The following is a 24,052-nucleotide window of genomic DNA, read 5'->3' on the forward strand; positions in this document are numbered from 1 at the left end:
AAATCACTTTCCTTTGAAAGTGCCTTAAGCTACTTACAAGCATTCACAAGAAACTCACACCTGTTTCTCTGAAAGGGAAACAGTCTGTTCCAACACTTCAATTCACTGTGCGAAGTGAATGGAGTGTTGCTTCACTTTCTAAATGCTCTCCTTTTAGAGAAAATCACTCTCTTTTGAAACTGCCTTAAGCTACTTACAAGCATTCACAAGAAACTCACATCTTTTTCTCTGAAAGAGAAGCAGTCTGTTCCAACACTTCAAATCACTGTGCGAAGTGAATGGAGTGTTACTTCACTTTCTAAATGCTGTCCTTTCAGAGAAAATCACTTTCCTTTGAAAGTGCCTTAAGCTACTTACAAGCATTCACAAGAAACTCACACCTGTTTCTCTGAAAGGGAAACAGTCTGTTCCAACACTTCAATTCACTGTGCGAATTGAATGGAGTGTTGCTTCACTTTCTAAATGCTCTCCTTTTAGAGAAAATCACTGTCTTTTGAAACTGCCTTAAGATACTTACAAGCATTCACAAGAAACTCACATCTGTTTCTCTGAAAGAGAAGCAGTCTGTTCCAACACTTCAATTCACTGTGCGAAGTGAATGGAGTGTTGCTTCACTTTCTAAATGCTGTCCTTTCAGAGAAAATCACTTTCCTTTGAAAGTGCCTTAAGCTACTTACAAGCAATCAACAGAAATTCACATGCATTTCTCTGAAAGAGAAGCAGTCAGGTCCAACACTTCAATTCACTGTGTGTAGTGAATGGAGTGTTGCATCACTTTCTAAATGCTGTCCTTTCAGAAGAAATCACTTTCCTTTGAAAGTGCCTTAAGCTACTTACAGGCATTTAACAGAAATTCACATGTTTTTCTCTGAAAGAGAAGCAGTCTTTTCCAACACTTCAATTCACTGTGCGAAGTGAATGGAGTGTTGCTTCACTTTCTAAATGCTGTCCTTTCAGAGAAAATCACTTTCCTTTGAAAGTGCCTTAAGCTACTTACAAGCATTTACAAAACACTCACATCGGTTTCTCTGAAAGTGAAGTAGTCTGTTCCAACACTTCAATTCACTGTGCGTAGTGAATGAAGTGTTGCTTCACTTTCTAAATGTTGTCCTTTTAAACAAAATCACTCTCTTTTGAAACTGCCTTAAGCTACTTACAAGCATTCACAAGAAACTCACATCTGTTTCTCTGAAAGAGAAGCAGTCTGTTCCAATACTTCAATTCACTGTGCGAAGTGAATGGAGTGTTACTTCACTTTCTAAATGCTGTCCTTTCAGAGAAAATCACTTTCCTTTGAAAGTGCCTTAAGCTACTTACAGGCATTCACAAGAAACTCACACCTGTTTCTCTGAAAGGGAAACAGTCTGTTCCAACACTTCAATTCACTGTGCGAATTGAATGGAGTGTTGCTTCACTTTCTAAATGCTCTCCTTTTAGAGAAAATCACTCTCTTTTGAAACTGCCTTAAGCTACTTACAAGCATTCACAAGAAAATCAGATCTTTTTCTCTGAAAGGGAAGCAGTCTGTTCCAACACTTCTATTCACTGTGCGAAGTGAATGGAGTGTTCCTTCACATTCTAAATGCTGTCCTTTCAGAGAAAATCACTTTCCTTTGAAAGTGTCTTAAGCTACTTACAAGCATTCACAGGAAACTCAAATGTGTTTCTATGAAAGAGAATCTGTCTGTTCTAACACTTCAATTCACTGTGCGAAGTGAATGGAGTGTTGCTTCATTTTCTAAATGCTGTCCTTTCAGAGAAAATCACTTTCCTTTGAAAGTGCCTTTAGCTACTTACAAGCATTCAACAGAAATTCACATGCATTTCTCTGAAAGAGAAGCAGTCTGTTCCAACACTTCAATTCACTGTGCGAAGTGAATGGAGTGTTGCTTCACTTTCTATATTTTAGAGAAAATCACTCTCTTTTGAAACTGCCTAAAGCTACTTACAAGCATTCACAAGAAACTCACATCTGTTTTCCTGAAAGAGAAGGAGTCTCTTCCAACACTTCAATTCACTGTGCGAAGTGAATGGAGTGTTGCTTCACTTTCTAAATGCTGTCCTTTCAGAGAAAATCACTTTCCTTTGAAAGTGCCTTAAGCTACTTACAAGCATTCAACAGAAATTCACATACATTTCTCTGAAAGAGAAGCAGTCTGTTCCAACACTTCAATTCACTGTGCATAGAGAATGGAGTGTTGCTTCACTTTCTAAATGCTGTCCTTTCAGAGAAAATCACTTTCCTTTGAAAGTGCCTTAAGGTACTTACAAGCATTTAACAGATATTCACATGCGTTTCTCTGAAAGAGAAGCAGTCTGTTCCAACACTTCAATTCACTGTGCGAAGTGAATGGAGTGTTGCTTCACTTTCTATATGCTCTCCTTTTAGAGAAAATCACTCTCTTTTGAAACTGCCTTAAGCTAATTACAAGCATTCACAAGAAAATCACATCTGTTTCTCTGAAAGAGAAGCAGTCTGTTCCAACACTTCAATTCACTGTGCAAAGTGAATGGAGTGTTGCTTCACTTTCTAAATGCTGTCCTTTCAGAGAAAATCACTTTCCTTTAAAGGGCCTTAAGATACTTACAAGCATTCAACAGAAATTCACATACATTTCTCTGAAAGAGAAGCAGTCTGTTCCAACACTTCAATTCACTGTGCATAGAGAATGGAGTGTTGCTTCACTTTCTAAATGCTGTCCTTTCAGAGAAAATCACTTTCCTTTGAAAGTGCCTTAAGGTACTTACAAGCATTTAACAGATATTCACATGCGTTTCTCTGAAAGAGAAGCAGTCTGTTCCAACACTTCAATTCACTGTGCGAAGTGAATGGAGTGTTGCTTCACTTTCTATATGCTCTCCTTTTAGAGAAAATCACTCTCTTTTGAAACTGCCTTAAGCTAATTACAAGCATTCACAAGAAAATCACATCTGTTTCTCTGAAAGGGAAGCAGTCTGTTCCAACACTTCAATTCACTGTGCGAAGTGAATGGAGTGTTGCTTCACTTTCTAAATGCTGTCCTTTCAGAGAAAATCACTTTCCTTTAAAGGGCCTTAAGATACTTACAAGCATTCAACAGAAATTCACATACATTTCTCTGAAAGAGAAGCAGTCTGTTCCAACACTTCAATTCACTGTGCATAGAGAATGGAGTGTTGCTTCACTTTCTAAATGCTGTCCTTTCAGAGAAAATCACATTCCTTTGAAAGTGCCTTAAGGTACTTACAAGCATTTAACAGAAATTCACATGCGTTTCTCTGAAAGAGAAGCAGTCTGTTCCAACACTTCAATTCACTGTGCATAGAGAATGGAGTGTTGCTTCACTTTCTAAATGCTGTCCTTTCAGAGAAAATCACTTTCCTTTGAAAGTGCCTTAAGGTACTTACAAGCATTTAACAGATATTCACATGCGTTTCTCTGAAAGAGAAGCAGTCTGTTCCAACACTTCAATTCACTGTGCGAAGTGAATGGAGTGTTGCTTCACATTCTAAATGCTGTCCTTTCAGAGAGAATCACTTTCCTTTGAAAGTGTCTTAAGCTACTTACAAGCATTCACAGGAAACTCAAATGAGTTTCTATGAAAGAGAATCTGTCTGTTCTAACACTTCAATTCACTGTGCGAAGTGAATGGAGTGTTGCTTCATTTTCTAAATGCTGTCCTTTAAGAGAAAATCACTTTCCTTTGAAAGTGCCTTAAGCTTCTTACAAGCATTCAACAGAAATTCACATGCGTTTCTCTGAAAGAGAAGCAGTCTGTTCCAACACTTCAATTCACTGTGCGAAGTGAATTGAGTGTTGCTTCACTTTCTAAATGCTGTCCTTTCAGAGAAAATCACTTTCCTTTGAAAGTGCCTTAAGCTACTTACAAGCATTCAACAGAAATTCACATGCATTTCTCTGAAAGAGAAGCAGTCTGTTCCAACACTTCAATTCACTGTGCGAAGTGAATGGAGTGTTGCTTCACTTTCTATATTTTAGAGAAAATCACTCTCTTTTGAAACTGCATAAAGCTACTTACAAGCATTCAACAGAAATTCACTTGCGTTTCTCTGAAAGAGAAGCAGTCTGTTCCAACATTTCAATTCACTGTGCGAAGTGAATGGAGTGTTGCTTCACTTTCTAAATGCTGTCCTTTCAGAGAAAATCACATTCCTTTGAAAGTGCCTTAAGGTACTTACAAGAATTTAACAGAAATTCACATGCGTTTCTCTGAAAGAGAAGCAGACTGTTCCAACACTTCAATTCACTGTGCGAAGTGAATGGAGTGTTGCTTCACTTTCTAAATGCTGTCCTTTCAGAGAAAATCACTTTCCTTTGAAAGTGCCTTACGCTGCTTACAAGCATTCAACAGAAATTCACATGCATTTCTCTGAAAGAGAAGCAGTCTGTTCCAACACTTCAATTCACTGTGCGAAGTGAATGGAGTGTTGCTTCACTTTCTATATGCTCTCCTTTTAGAGAAAATCACTGTCTTTTGAAACTGCCTTAAGATACTTACAAGCATTCACAAGAAAATCACATCTGTTTCTCTGAAAGAGAAGCAGTCTGCTCCAACACTTCAATTCACTGTGCGAAGTGAATGGACAGTTGCTTCACTTTCTAAATGCTGTCCTTTCAGAGAAAATCACTTTCCTTTGAAAGTGCCTTAAGCTACTTACAGGCATTTAACAGAAATTCACTTGTGTTTCTCTGAAAGAGAAGCAGTCTGTTCCAACACTTCAATTCACTGTGCGAAGTGAATGGAGTGTTGCTTCACTTTCTAAATGCTGTCCTTTCAGAGAAAATCACTTTCCTTTGAAAGTGCCTTAAGCTACTTATAAGCATTTACAAAACACTCACATCGGTTTCTCTGAAAGTGAAGTAGTCTGTTCCAACACTTCAATTCACTGTGCGTAGTGAATGGAGTGTTGCTTCACTTTCTAAATGCTGTCCTTTTAGACAAAATCACTCTCTTTTGAAACTGCCTTAAGCTACTTACAAGCATTCACAAGAAACTCACATCTGTTTCTCTGAAAGAGAAGCAGTCTGTTCCAATACTTCAATTCACTGTGCGAAGTGAATGGAGTGTTCCTTCACTTTCTAAACGCTGTCCTTTCAGAGAAAATCACTTTCCTTTGAAAGTGCCTTAAGCTACTTACAAGCATTCACAAGAAACTCACACCTGTTTCTCTGAAAGGGAAACAGTCTGTTCCAACACTTCAATTCACTGTGCGAAGTGAATGGAGTGTTGCTTCACTTTCTAAATGCTCTCCTTTTAGAGAAAATCACTCTCTTTTGAAACTGCCTTAAGCTACTTACAAGCATTCACAAGAAACTCACATCTTTTTCTCTGAAAGAGAAGCAGTCTGTTCCAACACTTCAATTCACTGTGCGTAGTGAATGGAGTGTTCGTTCACATTCTAAATGCTGTCCTTTCAGAGAAAATCACTTTCCTTTGAAAGTGTCTTAAGCTACTTACAAGCATTCACAGGAAACTCAAATGTGTTTCTATGAAAGAGAATCTGTCTGTTCTAACACTTCAATTCACTGTGCGAAGTGAATGAAGTGTTGCTTCATTTTCTAAATGCTGTCCTTTCAGAGAAAATCACTTTCCTTTGAAAGTGCCTTAAGCTACTTACAAGCATTCAACAGAAATTCACATGCATTTCTCTGAAAGAGAAGCAGTCTGTTCCAACACTTCAATTCACTGTGCGAAGTGAATGGAGTGTTGCTTCACTTTCTATATTTTAGAGAAAATCACTCTCTTTTGAAACTGCCTAAAGCTACTTACAAGCATTCACAAGAAACTCACATCTGTTTTCCTGAAAGAGAAGCAGTCTGTTCCAACACTTCAATTCACTGTGTGAAGTGAATGGATTGTTGCTTCACTTTCCAAATGCTGTCCTTTCAGAGAAAATCACTTTCCTTTGAAAGTGCCTTAAGATCCTTACAAGCATTCAACAGAAATTCACATACATTTCTCTAAAGAGAAGCAGTCTGTTCCAACACTTCAATTCACTGTGCATAGAAAATGGAGTGTTGCTTCACTTTCTAAATGCTGTCCTTTCAGAGAAAATCACTTTCCTTTGAAAGTGCCTTAAGGTACTTACAAGCATTTAACAGAAATTCACATGATTTCTCTGAAAGAGAAGCAGTCTGTTCCAACACTTCAATTCACTGTGCGAAGTGAATGGAGTGTTGCTTCACTTTCTAAATGCTGTCCTTTCAGAGAAAATCACTTTCCTTTGAAAGTACCTTAAGCTACTTACAAGCATTCAACAGAAATTCACATGCATTTCTCTGAAAGAGAAGCAGTCTGTTCCAACACTTCAATTCACTGTGCGAAGTGAATGGAGTGTTGCTTCACTTTCTATATGCTCTCCTTTTAGAGAAAATCACTGTCTTTTGAAACTGCCTTAAGATACTTACAAGCATTCACAAGAAAATCACATCTGTTTCTCTGAAAGAGAAGCAGTCTGTTCCAACACTTCAATTCACTGTGCGAAGTGAATGGAGTGTTGCTTCACTTTCTAAATGCTGTCCTTTCAGAGAAAATCACTTTCCTTTGAAAGTGCCTTAAGCTACTTACAAGCATTCAACAGAAATTCACATGCATTTCTCTGAAAGAGAAGCAGTCAGTTCCAACACTTCAATTCACTGTGCGTAGTGAATGGAGTGTTGCTTCACTTTCTAAATGCTGTCCTTTCAGAAGAAATCACTTTCCTTTGAAAGTGCCTTAAGCTACTTACAGGCATTTAACAGAAATTCACATGTGTTTCTCTGAAAGAGAAGCAGTCTGTTCCAACACTTCAATTCACTGTGCGAAGTGAATGGAGTGTTGCTTCACTTTCTAAATGCTGTCCTTTCAGAGAAAATCACTTTCCTTTGAAAGTGCCTTAAGCTACTTACAAGCATTTACAAAACACTCACATCGGTTTCTCTGAAAGTGAAGTAGTCTGTTCCAACACTTCAATTCACTGTGCGTAGTGAATGGAGTGTTGCTTCACTTTCTAAATGCTGTCCTTTCAGAGAAAATCACTTTCCTTTAAAAGTGCCTTAATCTACTTACAAGCATTCACAAGAAACTCACACCTGTTTCTCTGAAAGGGAAACAGTCTGTTCCAACACTTCAATTCACTGTGCGAAGTGAATGCAGTGTTGCTTCACTTTCTATATGCTCTCCTTTTAGAGAAAATCACTCTCTTTTGAAACTGCCTTAAGCTACTTACAAGCATTCACAGGAAACTCAAATGTGTTTCTATGAAAGAGAATCTGTCTGTTCTAACACTTCAATTCACTGTGCGAAGTGAATGGAGTGTTGCTTCATTTTCTAAATGCTGTCCTGTCAGAGAAAATCACTTTCCTTTGAAAGTGCCTTAAGCTTCTTACAAGCATTCAACAGAAATTCACATGCGTTTCTCTGAAAGAGAAGCAGTCTGTTTCAACACTTCAATTGACTGTGCGACGTGAATGGAGTGTTGCTTCACTTTCTAAATGCTGTCCTTTCAGAGAAAATCACTTTCCTTTGAAAGTGCCTTAAGCTACTTACAAGCATTCAACAGAAATTCACATGCATTTCTCTGAAAGAGAAGCAGTCTGTTCCAACACTTCAATTCACTGTGCGAAGTGAATGGAGTGTTGCTTCACTTTCTATATGCTCTCCTTTTAGAGAAAATCACTCTCTTTTGAAACTGCCTTAAGCTAATTACAAGCATTCACAAGAAACTCACATCTGTTTCTCTGAAAGAGAAGCAGTCTGTTCCAACACTTCAATTCACTGTGCGAAGTGAATCGAGTGTTGCTTCACTTTCTAAATGCTGTCTTTTCAGAGAAAATCACTTTCCTTTGAAAGTGCCTTAAGCTACTTACAAGCATTCAACAGAAATTCACATGCATTTCTCTGAAAGAGAAGCAGTCGGTTCCAACACTTCAATTCACTGTGCGAAGTGAATGGAGGGTTGCTTCACTTTCTATATGCTCTCCTTTTAGAGAAAATCACTGTCTTTTGAAACTGCCTTAAGATAGTTACAAGCATTCACAGGAAACTCACATCTGTTTCTCTGAAAGAGAAGCAGTCTGTTCCAACACTTCAATTCACTGTGCGAAGTGAATGGAGTGTTGCTTCACTTTCTAAATGCTGTCCTTTCAGAGAAAATCACTTTCCTTTGAAAGTGCCTTAAGCTACTTACAAGCATTTACAAAACACTCACATCGGTTTCTCTGAAAGTGAAGTAGTCTGTTCCAACACTTCAATTCAATGTTCGTAGTGAATGGAGTGTTGCTTCACTTTCTAAATGCTGTCCTTTTAGACAAAATCACTCTCTTTTGAAACTGCCTTAAGCTACTTACAAGCATTCACAAGAAACTCACATCTGTTTCTCTGAAAGAGAAGCAGTCTGTTCCAATACTTCAATTCACTGTGCGAAGTGAATGGAGTGTTGCTTCACTTTCTAAATGCTGTCCTTTCAGAGAAAATCACTTTCCTTTGAAAGTGCCTTAAGCTACTTACAAGCATTCACAAGAAACTCACATCTGTTTCTCTGAAAGAGAAGCAGTCTGTTCCAACACTTCAATTCACTGTGCGAAATGAATGGAGTGTTGCTTCACTTTCTAAATGCTGTCCTTTCATAGAAAATCACTTTCCTTTGAAAGTGCCTTAAGCTACTTACAAGCATTCAACAGAAATTCACATGCATTTCTCTGAAAGAGAAGTAGTCTGTTCCAACACTTCAATTCACTGCGCGAAGTGAATGGAGTGTTGCTTCACTTTCTATATGCTCTCCTTTTAGAGAAAATCACTCTCTTTTGAAACTGCCTAAAGCTACTTACAAGCATTCACAAGAAACTCACATCTGTTTTCCTGAAAGAGAAGCAGTCTGTTCCAACACTTCAATTCACTGTGCGAAGTGAATGGAGTGTTGCTTCACTTTCTAAATGCTGTCATTTCAGAGAAAATCCTTTCCTTTAAAGGGCCTTAAGATACTTACAAGCATTCAACAGAAATTCACATACATTTCTCTGAAAGAGTAGCAGTCTGTTCCAACACTTCAATTCACTGTGCATAGAGAATGGAGTGTTGCTTCACTTTCTAAATGCTGTCCTTTCAGAGAAAATCACATTCCTTTGAAAGTGCCTTAAGGTACTTACAAGCATTTAACAGAAATTCACATGCGTTTCTCTGAAAGAGAAGCAGTCTGTTCCAACACTTCAATTCACTGTGCGAAGTGAATGGAGTGTTGCTTCACTTTCTAAATGCTGTCCTTTCAGAGAAAATCACTTTCTTTTGAAAGTGCCTTAAGCTACTTACAAGCATTCAACAGAAATTCACATGCATTTCTCTGAAAGAGAAGCAGTCTGTTCCAACACTTCAATTCACTGTGCGAAGTGAATGGAGTGTTGCTTCACTTTCTATATGCTCTCCTTTTAGAGAAAATCACTGTCTTTTGAAACTGCCTTAAGATACTTACAAGCATTCACAAGAAACTCACATCTGTTTCTCTGAAAGAGAAGCAGTCTGTTCCAACACTTCAATTCACTTTGCGAAGTGAATGGAGTGTTGCTTCACTTTCTAAATGCTGTCCTTTCAGAGAAAATCACTTTCCTTTGAAAGTGCCTTAAGCTACTTACAAGCATTTACAAAACACTCACATCAGTTTCTCTGAAAGTGAAGTAGTCTGTTCCAACACTTCAATTCACTGTGCGTAGTGAATGGAGTGTTGCTTCACTTTCTAAATGCTGTCCTTTCAGAAGAAATCACTTTCCTTTGAAAGTGCCTTAAGCTACTTACAAGCATTTAACAGAAATTCACATGTGTTTCTCTGAAAGAGAATCAGTCTGTTACAACACTTCAATTCACTGTGCGAAGTGAAAGGAGTGTTGCTTCACTTTCTAAATGCTGTCCTTTCAGAGAAAATCACTTTCCTTTGAAAGTGCCATAAGCTATTTACAAGCATTTACAAAACAATCACATCGGTTTCTCTGAAAGTGAAGTAGTCTGTTCCAACACTTCAATTCACTGTGCGTAGTGAATGGAGTGTTGCTTCACTTTCTAAATGCTGTCCTTTTAGACAAAATCACTCTCTTTTGAAACTGCCTTTAGCTACTTACAAGCATTCACAAGAAACTCACATCTGTTTCTCTGAAAGAGAAGCAGTCTGTTCCAACACTTCAATTCACTGGGCGAAGTGAATGGAGTATTACTTCACTTTCTAAATGCTGTCCTTTCAGAGAAAATCACTTTCCTTTGAAAGTGCCTTAAGCTACTTACAAGCATTCACAAGAAACTCACATGTGTTTCTCTGAAAAAGAAGCAGTCTGTTCCAATACTTCAATTCACTGTGCAAAGTGAATGGAGTGTTGCATTCACTTTCTAAATGCTGTCCTTTCAGAGAAAATCACTTTCTTTAAAGGGCCTTAATATACTTACAAGCATTCAACAGAAATTCACATACATTTCTCTGAAAGAGAAGCAGTCAGTTCCAACATTTCAATTCACTGTGCATAGAGAATGGAGTGTTGCTTCACTTTCTAAATGCTGTCCTTTCAGAGAAAATCACATTCCTTTGAAAGTGCCTTAAGGTACTTACAAGCATTTAACAGAAATTCACATGCGTTTCTCTGAAAGAGAAGCAGTCTGTTCCAACACTTCAATTCACTGTGCGAAGTGAATGGAGTGTTGCTTCACTTTCTAAATGCTGTCCTTTCAGAGAAAATCACTTTCCTTTGGAAGTGCCTTAAGCTACTTACAAGCATTCAACAGAAATTCACATGCATTTCTCTGAAAGAGAAGCAGTCTGTTCCAACTCTTCAATTCACTGTGCGAAGTGAATGGAGTGTTGCTTCACTTTCTATATGCTCTCCTTTTAGAGAAAATCACTGTCTTTTGAAACTGCCTTAAGATACTTACAAGCATTCACAAGAAACTCACATCTGTTTCTCTGAAAGAGAAGCAGTCTGTTCCAACTCTTCAATTCACTGTGCGAAGTGAATGGAGTGTTACTTCACGTTCTAAATGCTGTCCTTTCAGAGAAAATCACATTCCTTTGAAAGTGCCTTAAGGTACTTACAAGCATTTAACAGAAATTCACATGCGTTTCTCTGAAAGAGAAGCAGTCTGTTCCAACACTTCACTTCACAGTGCGAAGTGAATGGAGTGTTGCTTCACTTTGTAAATCCTGTCCTGTCAGAGAAAATCAGTTTCCTTTGAAAGTGCCTTAAGCTACTTACAAGCTTTCACAAAAAACTAACATCCGTTTCTCTAAAAGAGTAGCAGTCTGTTCCAACACTTCAATTCACTGTGCGAAGTGAATGGAATGTTGCTTCACTTTCTAAATGCTTTCCTTTCAGAGAAAATCACTTTCCTTTGAAAGTGCCTTAAGCTACTTTTACAAGCATTCAACAGAAATTCACATGCGTTTCTCTGAAAGAGAAGCACTGTTCCAACACTTCAATTCACTGTGCGAAGTGAATGGAGTGTTGCTTCACTTTCTATATGCTCTCCTTTTAGATAAAATCACTCTCTTTTGAAACTGCCTTAAGCTACTTACAAGCATTCACAAGAGACTCACATCTGTTTCTCTGAAAGAGAAGCAGTCTGTTCCAACACTTCAATTCACTGTGCGAAGTGAATGGAGTGTTCCTTGACTTTCTAAATGCTGTCCTTTCAGAGAAAATCACTTTCCTTTGAAAGTGCCTTAAGCTACTTACAAGCATTCACAAAACAATCACATCCGTTTCTCTGAAAGAGAAGTAGTCTGTTCCAACACTTCAATTCACTGTGCGTAGTGAATGGAGTGTTGCTTCAATTTCTAAATGCTGTCCTTTTAGAGAAAATCACTCTCTTTTGAAACTGCCTTAAGCTACTTACAAGCATTCACAAGAAACTCACATCTGTTTCTCTGAAAGAGAAGCAGTCTGTTCCAATACTACAATTCACTGTGCGAAGTGAATGGAGTGTTGCTTCATTTTCTCAATGCTGTCCTTTCAGAGAAAATCACTTTCCTTTGAAAGTGACTTAAGCTACTTACAAGCATTCAACAGAAATTCACATGCATTTCTCTGAAAGAGAAGCAGTCTGTTCCAACACTTCAATTCACTGTGTGAAGTGAGAGGAGTGTTGCTTCACTTTCTAAATGCTCTCCTTTTAGAGAAAATCACTTTCCTTTGAAAGTGCCTTAAGCTACTTACAAGCATTCAACAGAAATTCACATGCGTTTCTCTGAAAGAGAAGCAGTCTGTTCCAACACTTCAATTCACTGTGCGAAGTGAGTGGAGTGTTGCTTCACTTTCTAAATGCTGTCCTTTCAGAGAAAATCACTTTCCTTTGAAATTGCCTTAAGCTACTTACAAGCATTCAACAGAAATTCACATGCGTTTCTCTGAAAGAGAAGCAGTCTGTTCCAACACTTCATTTCACTGTGCGAAGTGAATGGAGTTTGCTTCACTTTCTTTATGCTCTCCTTTTAGGGAAAATCACTCTCTTTTGAAACTGCCTTAAGCTACTTACAAGCATTCACAAGAAACTCACATCTGTTTCTCTGAAAGAGAAGCAGTCTATTCCAACATTTCAATTCACTGTGCGAAGTGAATGGAGTGTTGCTTCACTTTCTAAATGCTCTTCTTTTAGAGAAAATCTCTCTCTTTTGAAACTGCCTTAAGCGACTTACAAGCATTCACAAGAAACTCACATCTTTTTCACTGAAAGAGAAGCAGTCTGTTCCAACACTTCAATTCACTATGCGAAGTGAATGGAGTGTTCCTTCACATTCTAAATGCTGTAGTTTCAGAGAAAATCACTTTCCTTTGAAAGTGCCTAAAGATACTTACAAGCATTCAACAGAAATTCACATGCGTTTCTCTGAAAGAGAAGCACTGTTCCAACACTTCAATTCACTGTGCGAAGTGAATGGAGTGTTGCTTCATTTTCTATATGCTCTCCTTTTAGATAAAATCACTCTCTTTTGAAACTGCCTTAAGCTACTTACAAGCATTCACAAGAAACTCACATCTGTTTCTCTGAAAGAAAAGCAGTCTGTTCCAACACTTCAATTCACTGTGCGAAGTGAATGGAGTGTTGATTCACTTTCTAAATATTGTCCTTTCAGAGAAAATCACTTTCCTTTGAAAGTGCCTTATGCTACTTACAAGCATTCAACAGAAATTCACATGCGTTTCTCTGAAAGAGAAGCAGTCTGTTACAACACTTTAATTCACTGTGCGAATTGAATGGAGTATTGCTTCCCTTTACAAATGCTCTCTTTTAGAGAAAATCACTCTCTTTTAGAACTGCCTTAAGCTACTTACAAGCATTCACAAGAAACTCACATCTGTTTCTCTGAAAGAGAAGCAGTCTGTTCCAACACTTCAATTCACTATGCGAAGTGAATGGAGTGTTCCTTCACATTCTAAATGCTGTAGTTTCAGAGAGAATCACTTTCCTTTGAAAGTGCCTAAAGATACTTACAAGCATTCAAAAGAAATTCACATGCGTTTCTCTGAAAGGGAAGCAGTCTGTTCCAACACTTCAATTCACTGTGCGAAGTGAATGGAGTGTTCCTTCACTTTCTAAATGCTGTCCTTTCAGAGAAAATCACTTTCCTTTGAAAGTGCCTTAAGCTACTTACAAGCATTCACAAAACAATCACATCCGTTTCTCTGAAAGAGAAGTAGTCTGTTCCAACACTTCAATTCACAGTGCGTAGTGAATGGAGTGTTGCTTCAATTTCTAAATGCTGTCCTTTTAGAGAAAATCACTCTCTTTTGAAACTGCCTTAAGCTACTTACAAGCATTCACAAGAAACTCACATCTGTTTCTCTGAAAGAGAAGCAGTCTGTTCCAATACTTCAATTCACTGTGCGAAGTGAATGGAGTGTTGCTTCATTTTCTCAATGCTGTCCTTTCAGAGAAAATCACTTTCCTTTGAAAGTGCCTTAGGCTACTTACAAGCATTCAACAGAAATTCACATGCGTTTCTCTGAAAGAGAAGCAGTCTGTTCCAACACTTCATTTCACTTTGCGAACTGAATGGAGTTTGCTTCACTTTCTATATGCTCTCCTTTTAGAGGAAATCACTCTCTTTTGAAACTGCCTTAAGCTACTTACAAGCACTCACAAGAAACTCACATCTGTTTCTCTGAAAGAGAAGCAGTCTGTTCCAACATTTCAATTCACTGTTGGAAGTGAATGGAGTGTTGCTTCACTTTCTAAATACTGTCCTTTCAGAGAAAATCACTTTCCTTTGAAAGTGCCTTAAGCTACTTACAAGCATTCAACAGAAATTCACATGCGTTTCTCTGAAAGAGAAGCAGTCTGTTCCAACACTTCAATTCACTGTGCGTAGTGAATGGAGTGTTGCTTCACTTTCTAAATGCTGTCCTTTTAGAGAAAATCACTCTCTTTTGAAACTGCCTTAAGCTACATACAAGCATTTAACAGAAATTCACATGCGTTTCTCTGAAAGTGAAGCTGTCAGTTCAAACACTTCAATTCACTCTGAGAAGTGAATGGAGTGTTGCTTCACTTTCTAAATGCTGTCCTTTCAGAGAAAATCACTTTCCTTTGAAATTGCCTTAATCTACTTACAAGCATTCACAAGAAACTCACATGCATTTTTCTGAAAGAGAAGCAGTCTGTTTCAACACTTCAATTCACTGTGCGAAGTGAATGGAGTGTTGCTTCACTTTCTAAATACTGTCCTATCAGAGAAAATCACTTTCCTTTGAAAGTGCCTTAAGCTACTTACAAGCATTCAACAGAAATTCACATGCATTTCTCTGAAAGAGAAGCAGTCTGTTCCAACACTTCAATTCACTGTGCGAAGTGAGTGGAGTGTTGCTTCACTTTCTAAATGCTGTCCTTACAGAGAAAATCACTTTCCTTTGAAAGTGCCTTAAGCTACTTACAAGCATTCAACAGAAATTCACATGCGTTTCTCTGAAAGAGAAGCAGTCTGTTCCAACACTTCAATTCACAGTCCGAAGTGAATGGAGTGTTGCTTCACTTTCTAAATGCTCTCCTTTTAGAGAAAATCTCTCTCTTTTGAAACTGCCTTAAGCGACTTACAAGCATTCACAAGAAACTCACATCTTTTTCACTGAAAGAGAGGCAGTCTGTTCCAACACTTCAATTCACTGGGCGAAGTGAATGGAGTATTACTTCACTTTCTAAATGCTGTCCTTTCAGAGAAAATCACTTTCCTTTGAAAGTGCCTTAAGCTACTTACAAGCATTCACAAGAAACTCACATGTGTTTCTCTGAAAAAGAAGCAGTCTGTTCCAATACTTCAATTCACTGTGCAAAGTGAATGGAGTGTTGCATTCACTTTCTAAATGCTGTCCTTTCAGAGAAAATCACTTTCTTTAAAGGGCCTTAATATACTTACAAGCATTCAACAGAAATTCACATACATTTCTCTGAAAGAGAAGCAGTCAGTTCCAACATTTCAATTCACTGTGCATAGAGAATGGAGTGTTGCTTCACTTTCTAAATGCTGTCCTTTCAGAGAAAATCACATTCCTTTGAAAGTGCCTTAAGGTACTTACAAGCATTTAACAGAAATTCACATGCGTTTCTCTGAAAGAGAAGCAGTCTGTTCCAACACTTCAATTCACTGTGCGAAGTGAATGGAGTGTTGCTTCACTTTCTAAATGCTGTCCTTTCAGAGAAAATCACTTTCCTTTGGAAGTGCCTTAAGCTACTTACAAGCATTCAACAGAAATTCACATGCATTTCTCTGAAAGAGAAGCAGTCTGTTCCAACTCTTCAATTCACTGTGCGAAGTGAATGGAGTGTTGCTTCACTTTCTATATGCTCTCCTTTTAGAGAAAATCACTGTCTTTTGAAACTGCCTTAAGATACTTACAAGCATTCACAAGAAACTCACATCTGTTTCTCTGAAAGAGAAGCAGTCTGTTCCAACTCTTCAATTCACTGTGCGAAGTGAATGGAGTGTTACTTCACGTTCTAAATGCTGTCCTTTCAGAGAAAATCACATTCCTTTGAAAGTGCCTTAAGGTACTTACAAGCATTTAACAGAAATTCACATGCGTTTCTCTGAAAGAGAAGCAGTCTGTTCCAACACTTCACTTCACAGTGCGAAGTGAATGGAGTGTTGCTTCACTTTGTAAATCCTGTCCTGTCAGAGAAAATCAGTTTCCTTTGAAAGTGCCTTAAGCTACTTACAAGCTTTCACAAAAAACTAACATCCGTTTCTCTAAAAGAGTAGCAGTCTGTTCCAACACTTCAATTCACTGTGCGAAGTGAATGGAATGTTGCTTCACTTTCTAAATGCTTTCCTTTCAGAGAAAATCACTTTCCTTTGAAAGTGCCTTAAGCTACTTACAAGCATTCAACAGAAATTCACATGCGTTTCTCTGAAAGAGAAGCACTGTTCCAACACTTCAATTCACTGTGCGAAGTGAATGGAGTGTTGCTTCACTTTCTATATGCTCTCCTTTTAGATAAAATCACTCTCTTTTGAAACTGCCTTAAGCTACTTACAAGCATTCACAAGAGACTCACATCTGTTTCTCTGAAAGAGAAGCAGTCTGTTCCAACACTTCAATTCACTGTGCGAAGTGAATGGAGTGTTCCTTGACTTTCTAAATGCTGTCCTTTCAGAGAAAATCACTTTCCTTTGAAAGTGCCTTAAGCTACTTACAAGCATTCACAAAACAATCACATCCGTTTCTCTGAAAGAGAAGTAGTCTGTTCCAACACTTCAATTCACTGTGCGTAGTGAATGGAGTGTTGCTTCAATTTCTAAATGCTGTCCTTTTAGAGAAAATCACTCTCTTTTGAAACTGCCTTAAGCTACTTACAAGCATTCACAAGAAACTCACATCTGTTTCTCTGAAAGAGAAGCAGTCTGTTCCAATACTACAATTCACTGTGCGAAGTGAATGGAGTGTTGCTTCATTTTCTCAATGCTGTCCTTTCAGAGAAAATCACTTTCCTTTGAAAGTGACTTAAGCTACTTACAAGCATTCAACAGAAATTCACATGCATTTCTCTGAAAGAGAAGCAGTCTGTTCCAACACTTCAATTCACTGTGTGAAGTGAGAGGAGTGTTGCTTCACTTTCTAAATGCTCTCCTTTTAGAGAAAATCACTTTCCTTTGAAAGTGCCTTAAGCTACTTACAAGCATTCAACAGAAATTCACATGCGTTTCTCTGAAAGAGAAGCAGTCTGTTCCAACACTTCAATTCACTGTGCGAAGTGAGTGGAGTGTTGCTTCACTTTCTAAATGCTGTCCTTTCAGAGAAAATCACTTTCCTTTGAAATTGCCTTAAGCTACTTACAAGCATTCAACAGAAATTCACATGCGTTTCTCTGAAAGAGAAGCAGTCTGTTCCAACACTTGAATTCACTGAGAGAAGTGAATGGAGTGTTGCTTCACTTTCTAAATGCTCTCCTTTTAGAGAAAATCACTCTCTTTTGAAGCTGCCTTAAGCGACTTACAAGCATTCACAAGAAACTCACATCTTTTTCTCTTAAAGAGAAGCAGTCTGTTCCAACACTTCAATTCACTGTGCGAAGTGAATGGAGTGTTCCTTCACATTCTAAATGCTGTAGTTTCAGAGAAAATCACTTTCCTTTGAAATTGTCTTAAGCTACTTACAAGCATTCACAGGAAACTCAAATGTGTTTCTATGACAGAGAAGCTGTCTTTTCCAACACTTCAATTCACTGTGCGAATTGAATGGAGTGTTGCTTCACTTTCTAAATGCTGTCCTTTCAGAGAAAATCACTTTCCTTTGAAAGTGCCTTAGGCTACTTACAAGCATTCAACAGAAAATCACATGCGTTTCTCTGAAAGAGAAGCAGTCTGTTCCAACACTTCATTTCACTGTGCGAAGTGAATGGAGTTTGCTTCACTTTCTATATGCTCTCCTTTTAGAGAAAATCACTCTCTTTTGAAACTGCCTTAAGCTACTTACAAGCACTCACAAGAAACTCACATCTGTTTCTCTGAAAGAGAAGCAGTCTGTTCCAACATTTCAATTCATTGTGGGAAGTGAATGGAGTGTTGCTTTACTTTCTAAATACTGTCCTTACAGAGAAAATCACTTTCCTTTGAAAGTGCCTTAAGCTACTTACAAGCATTCAACAGAAATTCACATGCGTTTCTCTGAAAGAGAAGCAGTCTGTTCCAACACTTCAATTCACTGTGTGAAGTGAGTGGAGTGTTGCGTCACTTTCTAAATGCTGTCCTTTCAGAGAAAATCACTTTCCTTTGAAATTGCCTTAAGCTACTTACAAGCATTCAACAGAAATTCACATGCGTTTCTCTGAAAGAGAAGCAGTCTGTTCCAACACTTCAATTCACTAAGAGAAGTGAATGGAGTGTTGCTTCACTTTCTAAATGCTGTCCTTTCAGAGAAAATCACTCTCTTTTGAAACTGCCTTAAGCGACTTACAAGCATTCAACAAAAATTCACATGTGTTTCTCTGAAAGAGAAGCAGTCTGTTCCAACACTTCATTTCACTGTGCGAAGTGAATGGAGTTTGCTTCACTTTCTTTATGCTCTCCTTTTAGGGAAAATCACTCTCTTTTGAAACTGCCTTAAGCTACTTACAAGCATTCACAAGAAACTCACATCTGTTTCTCTGAAAGAGAAGCAGTCTATTCCAACATTTCAATTCACTGTGCGAAGTGAATGGAGTGTTGCTTCACTTTCTAAATGCTCTTCTTTTAGAGAAAATCTCTCTCTTTTGAAACTGCCTTAAGCGACTTACAAGCATTCACAAGAAACTCACATCTTTTTCACTGAAAGAGAAGCAGTCTGTTCCAACACTTCAATTCACTATGCGAAGTGAATGGAGTGTTCCTTCACATTCTAAATGCTGTAGTTTCAGAGAAAATCACTTTCCTTTGAAAGTGCCTAAAGATACTTACAAGCATTCAACAGAAATTCACATGCGTTTCTCTGAAAGAGAAGCACTGTTCCAACACTTCAATTCACTGTGCGAAGTGAATGGAGTGTTGCTTCACTTTCTATATGCTCTCCTTTTAGATAAAATCACTCTCTTTTGAAACTGCCTTAAGCTACTTACAAGCATTCACAAGAAACTCACATCTGTTTCTCTGAAAGAAAAGCAGTCTGTTCCAACACTTCAATTCACTGTGCGAAGTGAATGGAGTGTTGATTCACTTTCTAAATATTGTCCTTTCAGAGAAAATCACTTTCATTTGAAAGAGCCTTATGCTACTTACAAGCATTCAACAGAAATTCACATGCGTTTCTCTGAAAGAGAAGCAGTCTGTTACAACACTTTAATTCACTGTGCGAATTGAATGGAGTATTGCTTCCCTTTACAAATGCTCTCTTTTAGAGAAAATCACTCTCTTTTAGAACTGCCTTAAGCTACTTACAAGCATTCACAAGAAACTCACATCTGTTTCTCTGAAAGAGAAGCAGTCTGTTCCAACACTTCAATTCACTATGCGAAGTGAATGGAGTGTTCCTTCACATTCTAAATGCTGTAGTTTCAGAGAGAATCACTTTCCTTTGAAAGTGCCTAAAGATACTTACAAGCATTCAAAAGAAATTCACATGCGTTTCTCTGAAAGGGAAGCAGTCTGTTCCAACACTTCAATTCACTGTGCGAAGTGAATGGAGTGTTCCTTCACTTTCTAAATGCTGTCCTTTCAGAGAAAATCACTTTCCTTTGAAAGTGCCTTAAGCTACTTACAAGCATTCACAAAACAATCACATCCGTTTCTCTGAAAGAGAAGTAGTCTGTTCCAACACTTCAATTCACAGTGCGTAGTGAATGGAGTGTTGCTTCAATTTCTAAATGCTGTCCTTTTAGAGAAAATCACTCTCTTTTGAAACTGCCTTAAGCTACTTACAAGCATTCACAAGAAACTCACATCTGTTTCTCTGAAAGAGAAGCAGTCTGTTCCAATACTTCAATTCACTGTGCGAAGTGAATGGAGTGTTGCTTCATTTTCTCAATGCTGTCCTTTCAGAGAAAATCACTTTCCTTTGAAAGTGCCTTAGGCTACTTACAAGCATTCAACAGAAATTCACATGCGTTTCTCTGAAAGAGAAGCAGTCTGTTCCAACACTTCATTTCACTTTGCGAACTGAATGGAGTTTGCTTCACTTTCTATATGCTCTCCTTTTAGAGGAAATCACTCTCTTTTGAAACTGCCTTAAGCTACTTACAAGCACTCACAAGAAACTCACATCTGTTTCTCTGAAAGAGAAGCAGTCTGTTCCAACATTTCAATTCACTGTGGGAAGTGAATGGAGTGTTGCTTCACTTTCTAAATACTGTCCTTTCAGAGAAAATCACTTTCCTTTGAAAGTGCCTTAAGCTACTTACAAGCATTCAACAGAAATTCACATGCGTTTCTCTGAAAGAGAAGCAGTCTGTTCCAACACTTCAATTCACTGTGCGTAGTGAATGGAGTGTTGCTTCACTTTCTAAATGCTGTCCTTTTAGAGAAAATCACTCTCTTTTGAAACTGCCTTAAGCTACATACAAGCATTTAACAGAAATTCACATGCGTTTCTCTGAAAGTGAAGCTGTCAGTTCAAACACTTCAATTCACTCTGAGAAGTGAATGGAGTGTTGCTTCACTTTCTAAATGCTGTCCTTTCAGAGAAAATCACTTTCCTTTGAAATTGCCTTAATCTACTTACAAGCATTCACAAGAAACTCACATGCATTTTTCTGAAAGAGAAGCAGTCTGTTCCAACACTTCAATTCACTGTGCGAAGTGAATGGAGTGTTGCTTCACTTTCTAAATACTGTCCTATCAGAGAAAATCACTTTCCTTTGAAAGTGCCTTAAGCTACTTACAAGCATTCAACAGAAATTCACATGCATTTCTCTGAAAGAGAAGCAGTCTGTTCCAACACTTCAATTCACTGTGCGAAGTGAGTGGAGTGTTGCTTCACTTTCTAAATGCTGTCCTTACAGAGAAAATCACTTTCCTTTGAAAGTGCCTTAAGCTACTTACAAGCATTCAACAGAAATTCACATGCGTTTCTCTGAAAGAGAAGCAGTCTGTTCCAACACTTCAATTCACAGTCCGAAGTGAATGGAGTGTTGCTTCACTTTCTAAATGCTCTCCTTTTAGAGAAAATCTCTCTCTTTTGAAACTGCCTTAAGCGACTTACAAGCATTCACAAGAAACTCACATCTTTTTCACTGAAAGAGAGGCAGTCTGTTCCAACACTTCAATTCACTGGGCGAAGTGAATGGAGTATTACTTCACTTTCTAAATGCTGTCCTTTCAGAGAAAATCACTTTCCTTTGAAAGTGCCTTAAGCTACTTACAAGCATTCACAAGAAACTCACATGTGTTTCTCTGAAAAAGAAGCAGTCTGTTCCAATACTTCAATTCACTGTGCAAAGTGAATGGAGTGTTGCATTCACTTTCTAAATGCTGTCCTTTCAGAGAAAATCACTTTCTTTAAAGGGCCTTAATATACTTACAAGCATTCAACAGAAATTCACATACATTTCTCTGAAAGAGAAGCAGTCAGTTCCAACATTTCAATTCACTGTGCATAGAGAATGGAGTGTTGCTTCACTTTCTAAATGCTGTCCTTTCAGAGAAAATCACATTCCTTTGAAAGTGCCTTAAGGTACTTACAAGCATTTAACAGAAATTCACATGCGTTTCTCTGAAAGAGAAGCAGTCTGTTCCAACACTTCAATTCACTGTGCGAAGTGAATGGAGTGTTGCTTCACTTTCTAAATGCTGTCCTTTCAGAGAAAATCACTTTCCTTTGGAAGTGCCTTAAGCTACTTACAAGCATTCAACAGAAATTCACATGCATTTCTCTGAAAGAGAAGCAGTCTGTTCCAACTCTTCAATTCACTGTGCGAAGTGAATGGAGTGTTGCTTCACTTTCTATATGCTCTCCTTTTAGAGAAAATCACTGTCTTTTGAAACTGCCTTAAGATACTTACAAGCATTCACAAGAAACTCACATCTGTTTCTCTGAAAGAGAAGCAGTCTGTTCCAACTCTTCAATTCACTGTGCGAAGTGAATGGAGTGTTACTTCACGTTCTAAATGCTGTCCTTTCAGAGAAAATCACATTCCTTTGAAAGTGCCTTAAGGTACTTACAAGCATTTAACAGAAATTCACATGCGTTTCTCTGAAAGAGAAGCAGTCTGTTCCAACACTTCACTTCACTGTGCGAAGTGAATGGAGTGTTGCTTCACTTTGTAAATCCTGTCCTGTCAGAGAAAATCAGTTTCCTTTGAAAGTGCCTTAAGCTACTTACAAGCTTTCACAAAAAACTAACATCCGTTTCTCTAAAAGAGTAGCAGTCTGTTCCAAAACTTCAATTCACTGTGCGAAGTGAATGGAGTGTTGCTTCACTTTCTAAATGCTTTCCTTTCAGAGAAAATCACTTTCCTTTGAAAGTGCCTTAAGCTACTTACAAGCATTCAACAGAAATTCACATGCGTTTCTCTGAAAGAGAAGCACTGTTCCAACACTTCAATTCACTGTGCGAAGTGAATGGAGTGTTGCTTCACTTTCTATATGCTCTCCTTTTAGATAAAATCACTCTCTTTTGAAACTGCCTTAAGCTACTTACAAGCATTCACAAGAGACTCACATCTGTTTCTCTGAAAGAGAAGCAGTCTGTTCCAACACTTCAATTCACTGTGCGAAGTGAATGGAGTGTTCCTTGACTTTCTAAATGCTGTCCTTTCAGAGAAAATCACTTTCCTTTGAAAGTGCCTTAAGCTACTTACAAGCATTCACAAAACAATCACATCCGTTTCTCTGAAAGAGAAGTAGTCTGTTCCAACACTTCAATTCACTGTGCGTAGTGAATGGAGTGTTGCTTCAATTTCTAAATGCTGTCCTTTTAGAGAAAATCACTCTCTTTTGAAACTGCCTTAAGCTACTTACAAGCATTCACAAGAAACTCACATCTGTTTCTCTGAAAGAGAAGCAGTCTGTTCCAATACTACAATTCACTGTGCGAAGTGAATGGAGTGTTGCTTCATTTTCTCAATGCTGTCCTTTCAGAGAAAATCACTTTCCTTTGAAAGTGACTTAAGCTACTTACAAGCATTCAACAGAAATTCACATGCATTTCTCTGAAAGAGAAGCAGTCTGTTCCAACACTTCAATTCACTGTGTGAAGTGAGAGGAGTGTTGCTTCACTTTCTAAATGCTCTCCTTTTAGAGAAAATCACTTTCCTTTGAAAGTGCCTTAAGCTACTTACAAGCATTCAACAGAAATTCACATGCGTTTCTCTGAAAGAGAAGCAGTCTGTTCCAACACTTCAATTCACTGTGCGAAGTGAGTGGAGTGTTGCTTCACTTTCTAAATGCTGTCCTTTCAGAGAAAATCACTTTCCTTTGAAATTGCCTTAAGCTACTTACAAGCATTCAACAGAAATTCACATGCGTTTCTCTGAAAGAGAAGCAGTCTGTTCCAACACTTGAATTCACTGAGAGAAGTGAATGGAGTGTTGCTTCACTTTCTAAATGCTCTCCTTTTAGAGAAAATCACTCTCTTTTGAAGCTGCCTTAAGCGACTTACAAGCATTCACAAGAAACTCACATCTTTTTCTCTTAAAGAGAAGCAGTCTGTTCCAACACTTCAATTCACTGTGCGAAGTGAATGGAGTGTTCCTTCACATTCTAAATGCTGTAGTTTCAGAGAAAATCACTTTCCTTTGAAATTGTCTTAAGCTACTTACAAGCATTCACAGGAAACTCAAATGTGTTTCTATGACAGAGAAGCTGTCTTTTCCAACACTTCAATTAACTGTGCGAATTGAATGGAGTGTTGCTTCACTTTCTAAATGCTGTCCTTTCAGAGAAAATCACTTTCCTTTGAAAGTGCCTTAGGCTACTTACAAGCATTCAACAGAAATTCACATGCGTTTCTCTGAAAGAGAAGCAGTCTGTTCCAACACTTCATTTCACTGTGCGAAGTGAATGGAGTTTGCTTCACTTTCTATATGCTCTCCTTTTAGAGAAAATCACTCTCTTTTGAAACTGCCTTAAGCTACTTACAAGCACTCACAAGAAACTCACATCTGTTTCTCTGAAAGAGAAGCAGTCTCTTCCAACATTTCAA

This window comes from Myodes glareolus, unplaced genomic scaffold (genome assembly GCF_982192425.1).
Source record: "Myodes glareolus unplaced genomic scaffold, mMyoGla1.1 HAP1_SCAFFOLD_49, whole genome shotgun sequence".
Taxonomy (NCBI): Eukaryota; Metazoa; Chordata; class Mammalia; order Rodentia; family Cricetidae; genus Myodes; species Myodes glareolus.